The sequence below is a fragment of the Phascolarctos cinereus genome, unplaced genomic scaffold (genome assembly GCF_003287225.1).
Source record: "Phascolarctos cinereus isolate Bilbo 61053 unplaced genomic scaffold, phaCin_HiC Scaffold_1;HRSCAF=81, whole genome shotgun sequence".
Classification (NCBI taxonomy): Eukaryota; Metazoa; Chordata; class Mammalia; order Diprotodontia; family Phascolarctidae; genus Phascolarctos; species Phascolarctos cinereus.
In genome coordinates this window covers 110,422,221-110,441,748 of record NW_027555514.1, presented here as the reverse complement: position 1 = coordinate 110,441,748, position 19,528 = coordinate 110,422,221, and the positions used below count along the sequence as shown (strand labels likewise).

Here is a 19,528-nt window from a genome sequence, read left to right as displayed (position 1 = left end):
AAGAAAGCATAAAAGAGATCCAAACAGTGGTGTGAGTGCTTTGATGAATGAGAAAGAGATGTGGTTAGGGTGATGTAGGTGAAATGGGCATTTCATCTGAGACTCTGTGGAAGGTTAATAGATCCAGAACTGGAAGGAACAGCTTTTTGTTGTTATTCAGTCATTTCATCTATGTCCGACTCCTCAAGACCCCATTTGGGGTTTTCTTGGCAAAGATACTGGAGTGATTCGCCATTTCCTTCTCCAGCTCATTTTACAGGTAAGTAAACTGAGGCTCATGGGGTTGAGTGACTTGCCCATGAAGTTTCTGAGGTCAGATTTGAACTCAGGAAGATGAGTCTTCCTGATTCTGAGACCAGTGCTCTATCCACTGTGCCACCTAGCTGCCCTGTGGAAAGAACAGCAAGAGCCATCGATTCTAGCTCCCTCATTTTTCAGATATAGAAACTAAGGGCCAATGAGGAGAAGTGACTGTATTCAAAGTCACATAAGTACCAAAGAGAATTTCAGCAGATGAAAATGTGGCAAGATGTTATTGGAGGCACAATAGAAAATGTGGTTTGAATTCTAGCTTTTCCTCTACCAGTGAAACTTTGGATGAGTTAATAACTCATGGATGGATAACCTTTCATTGATATCCTTGATGGATAACCTTTATTTGATGTTCAGTTTCCTCATCTGTGAAATGACAGTTAGTTTAGGTGATTTCTCAGATCTCTTCCAGCTCTAGATCTCTGATCTTAAATTCAAAGGTATTGAGGAAGAAGAGGATAGTATGAAAAGGGGAAAACTGAGTAGTTTGGCTAGAAAATAGCATATTTGAAAAAAAAGAAATAATGTTGGGCATATTAAAGTCAGGAGCTGGTGGGGAAGTTTTGGGACTCAGCTACAGGTGAGAAGTTTAAGGTTTAGATAAGCAGGTTTGATAATAGTTAATGACTAGGGTACTTAACTAAGTATTGCATTATTTGTGCACTATTGTACACAGCTCCTAGTATATATTGAACTTAATAAATGACTACTAATTCTTTTAAACACTTGCTTTAATTTTTTGATTGAATTGTTATAAAATAGAATATAAAGATGAATTGGAATGTGCTATTAAAGTACTTCTACAAAAGAAAAGACAGTATCAGTTATCCATATACCTGCTTTCTCAACTCCATAAAACCTCTATGAGATTGTCCATAGACAGTTTTTGGCTTTGGACCCCATCTTTACAATCATATAACTGCTTAAGAATATAAAATCCTTCTGGGTTTATTGATTATTGATTTTTCGTAAATGTTTGGCTTGGTAGAACAAAATGCAGGCTTGAAGGTTGTCCTCTGACGTGGTGTTTTTCCTCCGTGTAATATATCAAAATTATATAAGCACTCAAGACAAATCTTTGGTGTATGATCTGCACATATCAAACAAAGTGTTCAGGGTAACTAGGTGGCACAGTGGATAGAGCACTGGCCCTGGATTCAGGAGGACCTGAGTTCAAATCCGGCCTCAGACACGTAACACTTACTAGCTGTGTGACCCTGGCCAAGTCACTTAACTCCACTGCCTAGCCAAAACAAACTAACAAACAAACAAGGTTTTAAACAGAGAAAGGAATGTTAACAAAGGCGTTCTTTAGCTTCATGGCAGACATCCTGCCCGAGTCCAAACAGAAGGATTTACTATTGACAGTGAAATTTTTTCCAAATAATTCTGTTCTCAGAAGTCAACAAGGAGTTACTTTGAGCCCTGGTACACATAATAAAGATTCCTCACTGACATATACAGTGATTTGAAAGACAGTGATCTAAACCATCATTTTTCACTGTCAAACCAAATATCACTTCCATTCTTTTTTCTTCTTGTTCAAAAACCTGCAATGCTTTCTTTCTTGCTTGTCACCTTTTGAGTTATGTCTAAAATTCTGCCCAACTTCCAAAGACCACAATCGTTTGGCCCTGCTTCCCACCATAGATTTATGTACTGATGTCAAGCTATTCTTTCCACTGACCTCCAGAAGTATACAATGTTCAATTCTGTCTCAGTGGTTTTGCTCTTGCTGATTACACTCAGTGTAATATCCTTTTTGCCCATTGAAAAATTAATCACCAGTTCAAAATCATATTAGCACTCTAGGGTTTAGAATTACAGGTCACCCAGGACAAACTCATTATAATGGAGCCTTCTCTGGTCACCAGAGTTGATGCTATTCTCCCCATTCTCTGAAATCTTCTTTCATTTAGAGTCTGTGGCATTCAAGTTAGCCCTTTGTTGGTGCTTTGAATAGCCTCAGATTGTAAGCTCCTTGATGCCCAGTGCCATGCATTATTTTTTGGTATCACTAACAACATCCAATCCCAGTGCTGAGCACACGATAAGATACTTAATGAGTATTTTTTAGCTTGTCTTGTCTGCCAGTTTTTTGTCCTTGGGTAAACCCTTTCAGCTCTGGACCTCAGTGTCATTATTTTTAAAATTAGAGGATTCGCTATTTGCAATATTTCCCTTTGCCTAATCATGATAGCTATAGGTTATATTTAGATAGTGTTTCATGGTTGCAGAGGAAAATGTGTTTGTGTGTGTGTGTGTGTGTGTGTGTGTGTGTGTGTGTGCATGGGCACACACGTGTATAGTAATCTCTTTTGTCTGGAATGGACTCCCTTTTCCCATCAGGCTCATAGAATCCTTGTCTTCAAATCACATCTCAGGGGCTACCTCTCACAAGAGATCTTTTCTCATCCCTCCCAGTTTTCACTGCTTCTTGAATTCTTCCCCTTTCATCCCCCACTAGAATGTAAGTGCCTGCAAGGTTTGCTTTTTTTTTTTTTGGTCTCCCTGGTAGCATAGGACCTAGCACATGATATACTCATGTTTAGTAAGTGTTTGTCGAATTGATTTCCCTGGTCAACAGTAGCATGGAATCTAAGTAGGTTCTGGTTAACCGCTTTCATGCTTTGGGAACTCTTTTCATTCCCTCTTTATCCTCCTACCTCTGTGTTTATCTGCTCAAATGGACCCTTCTTTGGTCCCATAAGGCCAGTCTGCTTTCACGTTCCTCATTTTTGATTCCTTTTGGCAGTAAGATGAGATGTGGTTGACAGATTACGTCTGAAAAGGGCTTTGGTAATTACTCGTTCTGTTCAGTGACTAAGTTGCTGACAGATGGGCATAGTGAAAGCTGAAAATATTCTGGACCTCAGCATGGTCCTTCAGCTTGTGCGCTGCAAGGACTGCCAACATTTTTGTTATTATCTATTAGCCAAAAAAATCTGCTTGGATCATTACATCTTCCTGGACCTTTAACAACATCACGTTTATGGTTGACTTCCTCCTCCTCATTCTCCCACCTCCCATATTCCTCCTTTGTTATTTTATTTTATTTTATTTTTCTTTTGAATAGAGAAAATCTCAAGATGTTAGTACAGGCTGGCATGAATGAGTGCCAACTGCACTTTCAAACTTGTTAAAAGATTTATTTTTTGCCTGAGAATTACACATATGGCCCAGAATGGTAACATTAGGGTCCGTGGTTGAGCTAACTGGCAGATCACACCTTAAGAAAAGTGATTGGTTGCCTTGTCTATCTAATTTTAATCTGTCATCTATGTCATAGTCTTTAGAGTACTATTATGTAGTAGCATTGGAGCATATTAACATTTTTTCACTTATTTAACCCATATATTGAGGCATCTGTTATCTGAATTAGACTTATTTAAAGAGTTCTCCTGTATTTGCCAATTTTGTAACACAGTTAGATAAGCCCAAAGTGAACATAACTGGGAATCCCAATAATAACAGACCTATAAGATCAATTTCTCAACTGGCAAATGAACAAATTCCCACCTAAGTATTTTTGTAATCCTAGAGAAGATTTCAAACATTTGCTCTGTAGAAAACAGACAGATATACAGAATGAGAAAAATGACACGTCAGAAAAAGATCCAGCTAAGCTTTTTAACAATTATTGATAACAATGATAAGTAATTTTTGTTACAAAGTGCTTTCACGTACACTACCTCATTTGATCCTTGCAGTAGACTTGTGGGATTAGTGGTACATGTTACCATATAATAATAAACTGATATTTATACAGTACTTTAAAGTTTACAAAGTGCTTTACTTTATTAATCTCATTTTAGCCTCTCAACTGCTCTGTGAGATAGTTACTCTGGCTGTTATTATCTCAATTTTTAAAATTTAATTTAATTTAATTTTTGGTGAGGCAGTGGGGGTTAAGTGACTTGTTCAGGGTCGCACAGCTAGTTAAGAGTCATGTGTCTGAAGCTGGATTTGAACTCAGGTGCTCCTGACTCTGAAGCTGGAGCTTTATCCATGGCGCCACCTAGCTGCCACTATTATCTCAATTTTTCAGAAGAAGAAATTAAGAACATTAAAATGCCAAGGTCCATAGTTTAAGAAACCGAAACTCACACCTAGAGTTTGGACTGAAATCCAGATCTTCTAATTATAAGTTCAGTGAAAATATACTACGTGTATGTGGTATCTTAGATTAGGGAAGTTAGAGCCAAAAATAAGATGGTATGAAGCCTGCCTTAGTTACATAATTAGTGAATTGCAGAAAAACCAGATGTTAAAGAAGAAATTTAAAGCTAAACAAAAGTTTGTAGAAAGTAGACCCTACAACCATCTAGAATGGTAGGTATGAGACTTTTGGACTCAGTAGATGCTTTCTTTCCTACCTGATCCTTATGGAACCTCTGTAGATCTAGAATGTGATAAACTACACATCTTGTATGCAGTTCCATAGTACCAAACTAGAAGCAATAATTTTAAATTGCAGAAGGGGTAGATTTCAGCTTAACATAAGGAAAAAGTTCCTAACAATTAGAGCTGTTACATGGTGGAATGGGCAGCCACAGGTAATTTTAGCCAAGTTATATGCCTCAGGCACAATAGTTATAAGTGATATAATTTCTTATCGCTGGAGGCCCTTAAGTAGAAACTGAATGAACACTTGTTCCAAATGTTGAAGAGGGAGGGCATGGATTCTTGCTGATCTGTGGGTTGAATTAGATGATAACCAAAGTCTTTTCTAACTTTAGAATATGGGGTAACTTTTAAAAAATATATTTTTGTTTCTTTCAGTATTTCCTAATTACATTAAACTTTTATGTTTATTTTTTAAAATTTGAGTTTGGAATTTTCTCCCTCTTTCTTGCCCCTCCCATGTCCCTTGAGAAGGAAATAATATGATAGTGATTATACATGTGAAGTCATGCAAAACATATTTCCATAGTAGTCATGTTCCAAAAGAAAACACACACACACACACACACTCTCTCAAACAAGAAAAAGAAATTCGAAATATTCTAATTCAGTCTTCAATCACAGTTCATCAGTTCTCTCTCTCTGGAAGTGTATAATGTTTTATGTCATGGTTCCTTTGGAATTGTCTTGGATCATTGGCTTGATCAAGGTAGCTGTCTTTCAGAGTTGATCATTGTTACAATATTGCTGTTACTATGTACAATATTCTCCTGGTTCTGCTCACTTCACTTTGCATCAGTTCATGTAAGACCTCCCAGGTTTTTTAGAAACCATCCCACTTGTCATTTCTTATAGCACAATATATTCTATTACAATCATATACCACAATTTGTTCAGCCATTCCCCAATTGATGGACATGCCCTGAAATTTCCAATTTGTTGGAACCACAAAAAAGAACTGCTATAAATATTTTTGTACAGATAGGTCCTTTTCTCTTTCCTTTGATTTCTTTGGGATACAGACCTAATAGTGTTATTACTAGGTCAAAGAGCATGCACAGTTTCATAGCCCTTTGGTTATGGCAGTTCCAAATTGTTCTCAAGAATGGTTGGTCCAGTTTACAACTTCACCAACAGTGCATTAGTGTCCCAATTTTTCCAAATTGCCTCCAGCATTTGTTATTTTTTTTCTGTCATGTTAGCCAATTTGATAGGTCTGAGGTGGTATTGCAGAATTGTTTGAATTTACATTTCTCTAATCAATAGTAATTTAGAACATTTTCTCATGTGACTATTGATAGCTTCAGTTTCTTTTTTCTGAAAACTATATCTTTTGATAAAAATTTTTCCAATTTTTCCTGCTTTCCTTTTAATTTTAGCTACATTAGTTTTGCTTGTATAAAATCTTTTTAATTTCATTTAATCAAAATTATCCATTTTACCTGGAATAACTTCTTAACCTTAATTGATAGAGGCACATATGAGGTTTTATTTGGGAACATTAGGTTTCAGAGCTTATAATTTTATCAATGCATTCTGATCTACATTTGTTTTAATTCAGTATTTCTGCCATATGTTTATACCTTTAAAATACTTTAGTGTTGTGATGGGCTTTTTTCATTACAACACAATTGGTCAGTTAGTAACTATACTTATTTATAGGCATGGAAAGATACTAATACTGGAACAATTAGTATAAAGTATATACCAGATTAACACAAGGTAGTTTCAAGGGAGGGACACCAGTCAGTCAGCTAGCATCTATTAAGCACCTGTTATGTACCAAGTACTGTGTTAAGTGCTGGAGATACAAAAAAAGACAAGAAGCTCTTAAGTCTAATGGGAGAGACAGCATGCAAACAACTATTTACCAACAAATTATATTTGGGATAAATTGAGGATTGTCTTAGAGGGAAGATACTAAGAATAACGAGGACTACGAAAGCCTTCTTGCAGAAGGTTGGACTAAAGGCGAAAGCCTTCTTGCAGAAGGTTGGATTAAAGGCGAAGGGAGCCAGGGAAACTAAAACATGCTGATGATGAAGGAGAACATCCTAAGCATGGGGTCAGCCAGTGAAAATACTCAAAATCTGTGATATGGATTATTGTGTGAGAGGAATGTCAAGGAGGCTAGTGATACCTAATTGTAAAATATGTGTAGAGTAAGGTGTAAGATAACTAGTAAGGTAGGAAGAGCCAGGTTATGAAGGGCTTTACAAGTCAAACAAGATTTTATATTTATTTCTGAGGGTGATAAGGAGCTGCTTGAGCTTATTAAATGGGGATTTGTATGTATGATATGATCATGCTTGTGTTTTTGGAAGATCAGTTTGACAGCTGAATGGAGAATGGACGAGAGTGAGGAAAGACTTGAGGTGAGGCAAAGAAACCAACCAGCTTGCTGTTGCAGTACTTCATAAGTGCATCATAAGATGATGAGGTCCCACAAGAGGATGGTTGCAGTGTGTAGGAAGAAAAGGGGAAATGTAAGAAAGGTGGTACAAAGGTAGAAACCATGGTATTTGGCCACTCATTGGATACGGGAAGTGAGAGAGAATGAGTAGTTAAAGACGACACCTAGGCTCTGAGTCTGGGTGACTGTAAGTATGGTTGTGCCCTGACAATAATAGAAAAGTTAGAAAGAGGAGAAAGTTTAGAGGGGGGAAAGTGAATTCAGTTTTGTGCATATTAAGTTTATGTCTCTGTTAGACATCATATTGGATAATTAATTTGAGATGTAAAATAGGCAGTTGGAGATACAAGACTAAAAGTCAACAGAAAATTTAGGGCTGGACAGGTAGATCTGAGGCCTGTATAAAGAAGATGAGATTGTGAAGGACCTTAAAAGTTAAAGAAAGGAGTTTACATTTGGTTCCAGAGGACAGAGGAGCTCCCCCATGACTCATGAGCTTCTCGAGTAGGGGAGTGACATAACTGTCACTTCTCTGTGCTAGAAATATCACTTTGGCAGCTTCATAGAGGATGAGTTGGAGAGGTGAAAAATTTGAATCAGTAATACCACTTGGGAGACTATTGTAAGATTCCAGGTAAGACACGATGAACACTTAATTTAGTGTGGTTCCTCTGTGAATAAAGTGAAAAGCAATGGATGTGAGAGATATTGTTCAGGTAGAATTTACAAGATTTGGCAAGTGATTGAATGTGGAGGATGAGGGAGAGTGGAGAGTCAAAGACAAGTCTGAGGTTTCACACCTGGGTGATGACAAGGATAGTGATACCCTTAACAGAATAGGAGAGATAAGAAGAAGGTTGAGTTTGGCAGGTAAAATAATGAACTCTATACTTGACATGTTGAGGTAGAAATGTTTGTAAGACATACAGTGGGAAATGCCCAGTTGGTCACTGGGAAAGTTTAAATGAAGATCCGAAGAGATCTGGTAATAAATGTTTGGAAGTTAGCTGCCAAACATGAATTGAACCAATAGGAGCTAATGATGATTGAGAAAATATGTAGAAAGAGAAAAGAAGGGGACCCTAGGCAAAGATTTCAGGTACACCAACTAGCATGAGAAGCAATGGTCAGGTTGATAAGTGCGCCAAGAGAGTAGTGGTACAAAAAGGAGACCATCCTGGAGAGGACAATGAGCAACATTGTCAAATGTCATAGATAGGCAGGGAAGAACAAAAGACTGAGAAAAGGCCATTGAATTTGTCAGTGATAAAGTCAGATGCCAGATTGCAAGGGGAGAAATGGGTAATAAGAGAGGAAGTCGAGACAATAAATGTAGACAACTTTTTTTGAGGGGATTTGTTTGTAGAAGAGAGTAGAGTCATAGAGTAGGATCCCAGATAGTTAAGGAGCTGGTGGGGTCAAGTTAAGGAGGTTTTAGTCTGTTAGAGAACTCTCCTTTCCCTAGATCACTCTTCCCCAAGAACCTAGACAGTGCTCATGACTTGTAACACTGCTTTGGTTGACTCCTCTGTATTGGTGCCCTGTGCTGCCCAGCTCTTGCTCCAGTTTTTGTTGGTCTTCTACCCCTCTGTTATGATCGCCCTCCTTTTCTAGTAGGTAACATGGATCCTTCTTTCATTGCTGCTGTTTTCACCTTCTTCCAAGTGTCATGGTATGGATAGATAGATAGTAGATAGATAGATAGATAGATAGATAGATAGATAGATAGATAGATAGATAGATTTCTTGGTATGTTTAGCTTTGCCTTACTATTCTTTGCTGTTTAGCTAGCTGTCCTTCAGAAGATGACATTTGTTGCCTTCTTTCCAGAAATTATGCTTGCCTGTGGTTCACTGGAGCCTCAGCTGACATTGTTAGAATTCTTTCACACTTTGTTGGAGATGGAATTAGGAGAAGACATCTCTAGTGTATTGCAGTCTTCTCCTGTATACCTGTGCTTCATTCTCTTCATGTCCATGGAATGTATTTTTCCTGATCTCTACTGTTTACCTGAAAGTACTATTACCTCCCCATAAAAGTTATCCTATTCTTTTTGTATGTATAAATATGAAATATGAAATACGTATAAATATTAACTTATGTTGCACATACTGATATGGTCATATTATCATCCCCAATAAAATGTAAGCTCTTTTAGGCAGGAACTGTTTCATTTTTGTTTTTACATCCCCTGTGCCTACCACATAGTAGGAGCTTAATAAATAATTATTGATTCATTGATTTTTCTTGGATTCTGTTTTGCATTTTAACTCATCTAATAGAGAATTTGTAGCCATTTCTCTCTTTGTTCCACCAGCTCCTATATGACTTAACTACCACTCACATCAGCATTTCTTACCAAAGCTTTAGGAGTTCAGGAAGGCTCTTTGGCTCTTCTGCTCTCCTGCTCTTCTTTCAATTGTCTTCTGAGGGAGTTGGGTGAAGTTACACAAAATTTTTCATGCTGCTTCTTTAATGACTTCAAAAAGAATGACCAAGGAGGGACCAAGATGATGGCTTTTGGCAATATTTCTATCACAAAGTGCCTATAACTGAGAAGAAAGAGACAGTTGGTTCAAAAATGACCATGAGATTTACACATTGTCAGCAACAAATTGGGTAACTGGAACTTAGTATTTTTTATTGACTCCACATGATTTTGTTCTTATTATGTGTTTCTTATAAACAGATACTGTTTTATGTTTTAATTGACATGTTTATTATATTTTTTCTTACAATGATCAAGTGTTAAGTTGTACCGCAGTAATAATAGCTTTTAGAGAAGAATCAGCCTCTGAAATATTTAATTACTTTGGAGAGCAACTTGAAATAAATAGGTCAATTCTACTTCTTTATCATTTAAAATTGACATTATTGTTACTTCACTTCTTTGGAAATTTGGTAAGTAATAAATGACAAATTATTTCTAGCTATGAATCAAAAGAATACAAAATATTGATATTCTCTCCAAATATAAACTATGCTCTCCCAATCTGGCCTGCTTAAAGCCTGAGTATAACTTGTAATCAGTGTTATTTTTCAGTATATATCTGTTTTTGTTTTTTGTTTTTCCTTTCTGAGGGATCTTATTTGAATGAGTTGGCTTATATTTGAATCAATATGGTACTATTTTCTTAAAAAAAATTATTTGACTTAACTTATTAAGCAAATTGATTCCTAGTGTTGTTACTGATGCCCCTTTCAGTGGACTAGGAGGGTTTTGGTAGAGGGACACTGGGGTCAAAGTCTTTAATAAAGTTGGTATGTTTTTGTTCTTTTTGTTCTCTGTGATTTTGGTAAAGTACAGATGTAGGGACAATATTAAATTAGCTTGGGTACATGAAAAAATATAATGCTGTACTCTCAGAGTCTAGGATAAAATGACTTTGAAATTTCACAATCACTGTTGCCCTCAACTCAGAAAATGCTGTGCTCATTCAGTAGCTCTTGTTAATCTGAAAAAACTCTAGGATTACATAAATAATGGATGGACTAAAATACATTGGTTTTGTAATGTAGATTAAGGTGAAATGTCATGTCAGGACTGAAATTTGCATGTTAGAATAATTTAGTTATCATATGTTGTCCTCCAAAGAACTGAAATAGTTATGAATATTCGTAGGTTCAATTAAAATATTAATAGCATACTGATACTTTAGTTTTAAGTCTCTAGTCATCCATAAACAGTTTCATTTAAACATGATTAAGAGTGAAGGGATATTGTGGCAGTAAGGATAAAATGGGTTTCTGTCCCTGCAATGAGAAGGCCGTTTCTGTCATGAGTAAATGAGGTGTTTACTCTCCCAAAGTAGTTTCTTCTTGGTAAGAAAAGTTCATCCAGTTTTGTAAGATCATAGACTAAAAGCTAAAATAGTCCTTGAAGATCATCTACTCTTATTCCCTCATTTTACAACTGAGTCCAGAGAGCTTAAGTAACCTGTCCAGGGCCACATGGTAAATGGCAGAGTCATAAGTTAAACCTGGGCTCTTTTGACTCATAATTCAGTGTTTTCTCCTCAGTTGGCATTATTTCACCATGGGAGCAAAGTGTATTTGGTGGACATTTCCTTATGCCCCCATTACTTCATTAAGCACTGCTTATTCATCTTATGTAATTTCCAATGTAATCAGGAATATGGAATTCAAATGGTCCTGCTGATTTTTAGAACACAGAATGAACAGAGATCTCAAATGAATATTTTATATGAATGTATATCATCAAACCACATTAATGGGAGGGAGGTTGTTCAACATGTCTCTATCTAGCTCATGGAATGGCCACAACTAGAACTTAGGTCTCTTTTCTCCTAGTCTCATATCCAAGTAATTGAGATATAGGAGACTTTAGATGTATGACAGCCTTGGTCACTGAATGCTTTAAACTTAAGTGTTTGAAGTATTGAGCATATGTGAAATTTTTATCAAAATTTGAAATCGTTGACAAATTTTTAGCGGAAAATGTTGCATGGTAGATAAGAGTGCCGGGCTTGGAGTTTGGAACATTTAGGTTAAAATCCCATTTCTCACATTTTATGTTGTCCTCTGTGACCAAAAACAAAGCATTTAATCTGTCTGTGCCTCAGACAACTCCCTTGTAAATACAAGATAGGCAGCATCTTCTTTGAAAGATTTGAAAGTTTCCATACCAAGAGTTCTCAACATTAAGGATATTATAGGTTCCTTAGCTTGTTCATTTATTTGTGTATGAAAATAGGATTTATTTGAGGCCTCAGAGTTATATGCGAATGTTAGTTCACCTCTCTGGTTTGAAATGTACTTGAGTTGAAAAGGGAGAAATGAATTGGTTTCATAGGAAACTTCATGTGAGCAAAAAGTATATTTAAAGTTCTATTTCCAATTCCAGTAGATTTTTCTTTGTTCTTGTTTTTTTTGTTTCTTCTTCTCCTCCTCCTCCTCCTTATCCAAAAGGTCCTTTGATATGGAATCATTTTTTAGGAACTGCCATTTTTAAAGATAACTTAAAAGAGATTTATTTGCAGTTTTCTTAGTCAGATTTAATAAGAAATACTAACCACAATAGAATTAACCTTATTATACCCTTTAGGAGACTCAGCTGTCTCATAAATTCAAAATCGTTGTGCTTTTTATTTTGAAATAGTAACCAGACATTTTCCTTAATATAATCTACACAAGGGAAAATGTGCGTTGTCACTTAGTGTTAATATGACAAATGTTCAGAATTCTCTCTGATTAAAGATTTAAAAAAATAAGTTTTAAAAGGCAAAAAAAAAAAGAGTCATACACAAGTGGTCAAAAGGGAATCATTTATTGAAGCAAGCAGATGATATTTCTAAGCAATAATTATATCTCAGTAAAGGAAAAAATAACAAAGGATACAAAGAAAAATGATGGGCAGTAGAAGACCTCATCTGATAGTGGGTGCATTTCAACCTTTCAAAATAAAAGTAGTTTTAAGTGAAGGGAGATTTAAAGGTCTTTGAATTCTTGCTCATTTTAGAGATCAGGAAACTAAGGCCTTTTTCTAAGAGCTCATTTCCCTGACTCCAAGATGCTCACTCCCTGGCCCTCTGTTCTCTTTTACCACCTCTTCCTCAGGGACTTAATTTATATTCATTTTATCACCTCTTGAAAATGACTCTTAAATTTATATCATCCTGGTCTCCAACTCTAGATTCCCTGATTTGAACGCTTGATTGACATTCCTACTTGGATGCCTTGACAAATTCAACAAATCTAAAATCCATCATTTCATCTTTATCTGTTTAAATTCCATTAAAAGATTTCCTCTTTCCCTTATTTCACCCTTTCATTCAGTCACCAAACCGTGTTCATGTTTCTTTTGCAATACTGTCATATGTCTTTTTAATTTCCAGCACCTTAGTTTAGGTCCTTATTCTCTCACTACTAGGCTGTTTTGATTCTCTTCAGAGTGGACTTTCTTCTAGAATCTCCACTCTCTAGTACATTCTGTATACTATTTCCAGATAAGTTTTCCTATATTGCTAATTTCATTATGTTATTGTAGTACTCAAAAATCTTCACTGACTTCTTCTGCCTGTGGGATCAATTACAGTTCTCTTAGCCTAGCACTTTGCCTCTGTACAATTGCCTCAGACCTCCTTTTTCAGTCTCCTTTCATGTGGTTCTATTAAATATACTTTATTACTATTTATTATTATTAGCCCTTCCTCAGTCTCATTTTGACTCAACTCTTCCTCCTCTGTGCTCCTTCCTTTCACAGTTCTGTTTGATCTTTCTTTGATTCTTTAATGATAATAGATCACTAATTTATTTGTCATTCTAAAATTTACAAGAGGCTTTTATTCACCAAGGTCCTTATTTGTAGTCTAGTTAGATATGTCTATGTTTTCCCCACTACTAGATTGTAATCTTTTGGAGGACAGGACTGTCATTTTTCCTCTCCGTTACCTTATGCTTAGCATAGTACATATATTTAGCAAATGTGTGACTTGAATTGATTTGAATCTAGTGCAATTCTCTTATTTTACAAATTAAAAAAAAAAAGCAAAAAACCAAAACCTTAGCTTCGAGTAAGACCCTTCACCTCTGTGGGTTTCAGCTTGATCATGAGGGAAAATGAGGGAACTGGGCTAGGTAATTTCTAAGTTATTGTGCTAAAGAAGTTGTCCTGCCTAAAATCACACAGCTGGGTAGTGGAAAAATTGTAAGATTATACTAGATGATCTCTAAGGTATTCTTCATATTGTGCACAGGGATAATATAAGAAACTTTGTTAAATTCCTCATTAAAATGCAGTTCATTGTGTCCACAGCATCCCCCTGATTTATCCTTCCATTTATCCCATCCCAAGTCTACTTAAAGATTCAATTTATAAGACATTTATTTAGTCACAAGTTTTTAGAGATGTTTCTGTTGTGCTGAAGTAATCCTGCATGTGGTTTGGAATTGAGCTTACTCCACTGTGATTTTCTTGAATGGTTTTTGGCTATAGCTTGGTAGAAAATGGAAACTTTGAAGACTATTTTTTGCCACTCCACAAAATTTATAGGGAATCACTCTACAAATCCTTCATCTATCCAGAACATTGTGAAAAACATTAGCTCCATGTTTTTTGAGAGGAAGCATCATATAATGGAAAGAGCACTGAATTTGGATGAAGATGTTGCTTTGACTCTCTGATTCATGATAAATCAATCAATCAATAAGCAATTATTAAGAGCCTATTATGTGCCAGGCATTTTGCTAAGTTCCAGGACATAGACATATATGAGGGACTGAAAGAAATATCTCTAAGGATACTTCAAGGGCTAACTCTGTCAATTATGACCAGAATCCAGATGTCTCTATCTGTTTCCTTCAATTTTCTCATTATTTTATAACTGTAGTTGGGTCCCTGAACTAGATAGTAAGCTCCTTGAAGGATTGCTGCCTCCTGATTCCATTTAATAATCTGTTATTTTAGGAACTTGCCATATAATTATGAAAAGTTGCTAGTTGATGAATTATTGTACCTCTTTATTCTAAACAGATTTCTCATAGGTGAGATTAACCAAATTCAAAAGAAATGCAGTTTCCTACACAGTTATGCTTTTTTATTTCCATCGAAAATGTTTTCATTAAAACTGCTAAGCATAAATATGGAAGAGAACTCTGTACAGAACTGAATGAAGAGAGAAGCTCATTGCCTTTGAGAAATTGTATAGTACATTTAGGGACTCTTAGGCATACCTTTGAAATAAAGGTCTGTCAATCTGCTTATGATAATGTTATGAGGCAGAACTTATGGAATATCACAGCCTCTAAAGAATTAAAGTTGAAGCTCATCCAAAAGGCTATAGAAAGACACATGGTGGGTGTGAATATGTTACAACATATTACCAAAAAAGAATTGTACAGGAGCAGTATGGAGTAAAGAATATGTAATCAGAGCGATGTAGGACCATAAAAGGCAGTGGGTCTCTCATACAGTAAGAATGAGGGATAACAGTGGACCACACATGTGACTCTTTGGTATCAAAACACTATCAGATCAAGAGGAATGCTCTGAGCACATTCAGTAAACCCCTTTGTGTGGGATTCGAGGGAGCACATAGACAAGTCTCATAAGATAAGAAGGCATAGACGGGTTATGATCTGTAGCAGGGCTATTTATTTCAGTAAGATCTCATATCCACTGAAATACAGTTTAAGGCAAAATGTAAAGTGATGAAAACACTTAAATGTAATTAGCTTCCTTGCTAATTCTCAACTATTACAAATAATTAGTCCTTTTCCTTCTTTACCAAACTGCTTCTCCCATACTTACCTTATTAGGAGACAGAGCTTTTTGACTCTGACTCCACTGGCTCTTGGAATTAGATTCTTGGATTTCCTTCATAGTGGTGAGTTGTTGCTGTTTGAAATTCTGTTCCAGTTAGCTATGCTAAATTGTTTTAGAGACCTGTTAGTAAAGAATGATAAACTAGAAACTCAAAGGTCATAGTTGGTATCAGTTATCAGTTAATATTTGGTAAAATTAGTAATCTTTGATAAGCCTGGACTGGTGTATTAGTACCTTTACATGCTACTGGTGGGAAATAGAACATCTTAAACCACATTAGCTTGCTTCAGGAGTTGACAGACTTCAGCCATTGGACCAAAACTGGCTTGCTACTTATTCTTGTACAGCCTGTGAGCCAACGATGTTTTTCACATTTTTAAATAAAGTTTTATTGGAATGTAACTGTGGTCATTCATTTATGTGTTGTCCATGGCTGCTTTTGCAGCTATAATGACAGAGTTGAATAGTTTCTACAGAGACCATATGTGATGCTGTCATGTCTTCCCAGCGATGCTTGGTGCACTAGAGATCATAGTGACACAGTTCTAATTAGACAGAGTTTTGAGGCAGAATGCTTTATTGGAATATTCCTTTTTTTTTTTTTAAACCAGTGCATTCCCATCCTGTCAAAACAAGAGGAAAAAATGTTTTATTATTATTTTTTGTGAGTTTAGGTCTGAATTTGAACTTTTTTGAATGGGAACTGCTCTCACAACCACTATTTTTGAACACTGAATAGCTTTAGGAATTAGCTTCAGACTTGATAGTGTTTCTTAATTAATTCAACCAAAATTACAAGGTAAAACAGCACTTATGTGTAAAGCTTACATTGCATTAAAGTCAATTTGATGACAACTGATATTGTTTGAATCCCAAGTAAAATCAAGCTGCTTTATATGCTTTGCATGCTGTCAAAAGATAAAACAAGAAACAAGATCTCCATTCTCACACAGATGTGTAGCAGATATATTTTCTGAGCTCAAACTACTGTTCTAGCATTGTTTTTTAGACCTCAGTGAAATTGCAAAAGAAACTCCCACATTTCTAAATCCATTTAACTGTGCAATTGAGGAACTTCTACCTAGCATTCATTTGGAAATGATGAATCTTTAATATAATACGTGTAATACACTACATACTAAAAGGCAGATATCAAGAGAAGAATCTAATACAGTTCTGTAAATTCTTTGAAAGTGATGATAATTAAAATTGTATGCTTGTGAATCGATATCAGTATTTAGCAATACTTACCTGTATAAAAAGACATTTTCAAAGATGTTATGCACAAAATCTCAGTATAGCTCAACATGAATAGATGAATTACAATTGATTTTAATGATACTAATCACTGACTTTGAACTCTATTATAAGTAAAATGTTATCCCCCCCTCCAAAAAAAAAGAATTCTATTCTTCCCATTAGTAAACCTAGTGGGAAAATATATATTCTATTATTGTTATTATTATATTTAAAATTTTGTCAATAAAAATTGGTTTTTCTGTAGTTACATAAGTATCTTTATAATATCCTTGATTTTGCCTCAGCTCACAAAGCCTAAAATATTGGGAAAAAGTTTGCCAAACCTGATCTTTTTCATGACTAACTGAAATGGAGGGTTTGAGATCAAATGAGACTTACATTATTAATATGCCAGACTCATAATAGTTTTGACTGAATGAATTTTTTGTTTGTAACAGGTTTCCATATGAGGAGACTGAATAAATGTGCTGTGTGGTATATAATACAAAGAGCCCTGGCTTTAAGGACAGATGATTGAGGATAGAACCATGATTCAGCTCCACCAGTATGATCTTGCTTCTTTTACTTTGCTTCTTAGGACTCTATTTTCATTTGTAAAATGAGGAATTAGACTAGATAATTTCTAAGGACTCATCTATCTTTAAATCTTATAATTTTCTAAGATTATTAAGAAAAGGTTGAAAGACAGCATGATTTAATAGATTTTTGAAATTGGAGTAGAAGGACATGAGTTCAAATTATATCTCTGCTATTTGCTAAAGCTATGGCCAAGGGCCGCTTACCTCCTCTTAGTTTCAATCTCCTCAACTGTAAAATGTGAAGTAATGAAGATCAGTACATACCTTACCTGATTGTTGCAAGACTCAATGATGGCATAAAGTTTAGAACACACTTGCAAAGTTTAAAGCTAAAAAATGCTAATTATTAAAAGGGCTATGTTTGGTTGCTAGAGTTTGAACTTGATGCCAAAATCAAATTTTTTTATTTAGATTTTGGATTTTCATTGATTTCCTACCTGATTTCCTACCTGATTTCCTTACTTTTTAGTATACTGCCCAAGAATATGGGGTAAAGCATAAGAAGAAAATTCACTCCATTTACTCCAAAGGAGAATTGTCCTGGGAAGAGTTAAATTTCTTCTCAACAGTGACATGAAAGCTATGTTGTTGCTATTGCTTTTGTTTTGAACTTTAAAAAAAATCTACAGAACATTGCATTTTGATTAGTTCTAGCAGGTTTTCCCCTGAGGGGAAACTGTAGAATGTAATTTCATCACAAAAAAGTGGTGCCTGAGCTCAGACCAAAGTTTGAGTTTGTTTTTCCCTCGGGGAGTTGACATTTTCTGTTTCCTGACATTTTCCCCATTGTTAGACACACTTCTTTGTACTCCTGCCCTCTGCCCAGCCCCTTTCAAGAAACTATATATTTGATCTTCTAGAAGGCAAGAATGCTTTCTGTTTTGGACAAGCCACTTAATTGTTCAAATAAACTAAACTATTGTGTAATAGACCAGTCATTGAAAAGTATTTACACTCCCAGCACTCAAAGCCCCGGTTAATTCTAGGAAAGAAATTAAATACCAGTTAGGCAAAATGAATGATTTTATTTTCCTTTCACCTTATTCCTCCCTACACCTCCATGGTCCCTCCATCAAACCTTCTTTATTAAAAAAAATTTTTTTTTGGTAAAAACAAGCAAGAAATAGAAAGTGACATAATGCAGTGATTTAAAAAAATGTTTTGGCTTCACACCCCAGTCATACATACTCAATATATCTAAATTTTACTTGTTTTTAAGTTACAGGTATATAATACTCTACTAATTACAAAACACAGAAGTAGACCTTTTAGATGGATGAGATTTGATCCTAGAGTCAGTGAGGAGCCATTCAAGTTGATTGAGTGGATAAGTGACATTTATTTAGAACTGTGCTTTTGAGAAAACGGCTTTATTGGTTGATGGAGGTTAGATGGAAGAATGCAGATTCTTGAGTTAAGGAGAAATTTAGGAAGGTGGTACAATAATTCAGGCAAAGTGTGATGATGACCTGAACTATGATGGTTGCCATGTGAGTAGAGAAAGAGGAGAGTTATTGTAGAGGGAGAAATGACAAGAACTTTTTCAACTGATTTAATATGTGGGATGAGTGAGGAGGAATTGAGGCTGAAACTGAAGTTGTAAACTTTAGTGACTAGAAGGATGATACTGCCTTCAACACACAAAAAGAAGTTTGGAAGAGGGATAGTTTTTTTGGGAAAAAATAATATAGTGAATTCTTCCATGCAGATTGCAATCTATTGACGACTGTTCATTCTGCGCAACTCACATAGTAGCATGGAGTTAGAGAGTGTTAGTAGATAGTGAGTGAAAAGGGGAGTGTGGTTGTATTGGAGAATATTGAAGAATTAGCTGTCTCTTGGAAGATGGGGGTAGATCCTTTCTCCCATCCTTGGCTGACTTCTCAGGGATCCATTGTCATGCAATGGTGAGTTCCAGTTTTGGAGATCATTGATTCTAAGTTTGAATTCTATGTAGGACATCTTTGCAAAGCATTGTGGCGCGCCCCCACCCCCATGCCTGTATTGTTTGTGGAATAGTACACATAGCTGGGATTATAACTATTCCAGCTTCTTCGTAAGTATTCATAAGTATTGAAAAATTAAAGGTCTTAGACCTGAACAAGTAGGGAAATCCCATCTTGAAATTCTAGGATGACTCCTTTCAGGCTTCAGTTTAAATGAAACATGGATGAAAATTCCTTAAACAATCACACTACTATTCTATAGACAGGGATTATGGCAGTGTTTTTTAGTGCAATATTTAGAAGCAAAGTGGGAGAATATATTACATATATG

General features: G+C 35.7%; 1 protein-coding gene across 2 annotated transcripts in view; it reads left to right on the top strand.

Annotated features, from left to right (window-relative positions):
* The window catches only part of EXOC4 (exocyst complex component 4), an 860,605-nt gene that overhangs the window by 335,021 nt on the left and 506,056 nt on the right, over positions 1 to 19,528 (top strand). The window lies entirely within an intron of this gene.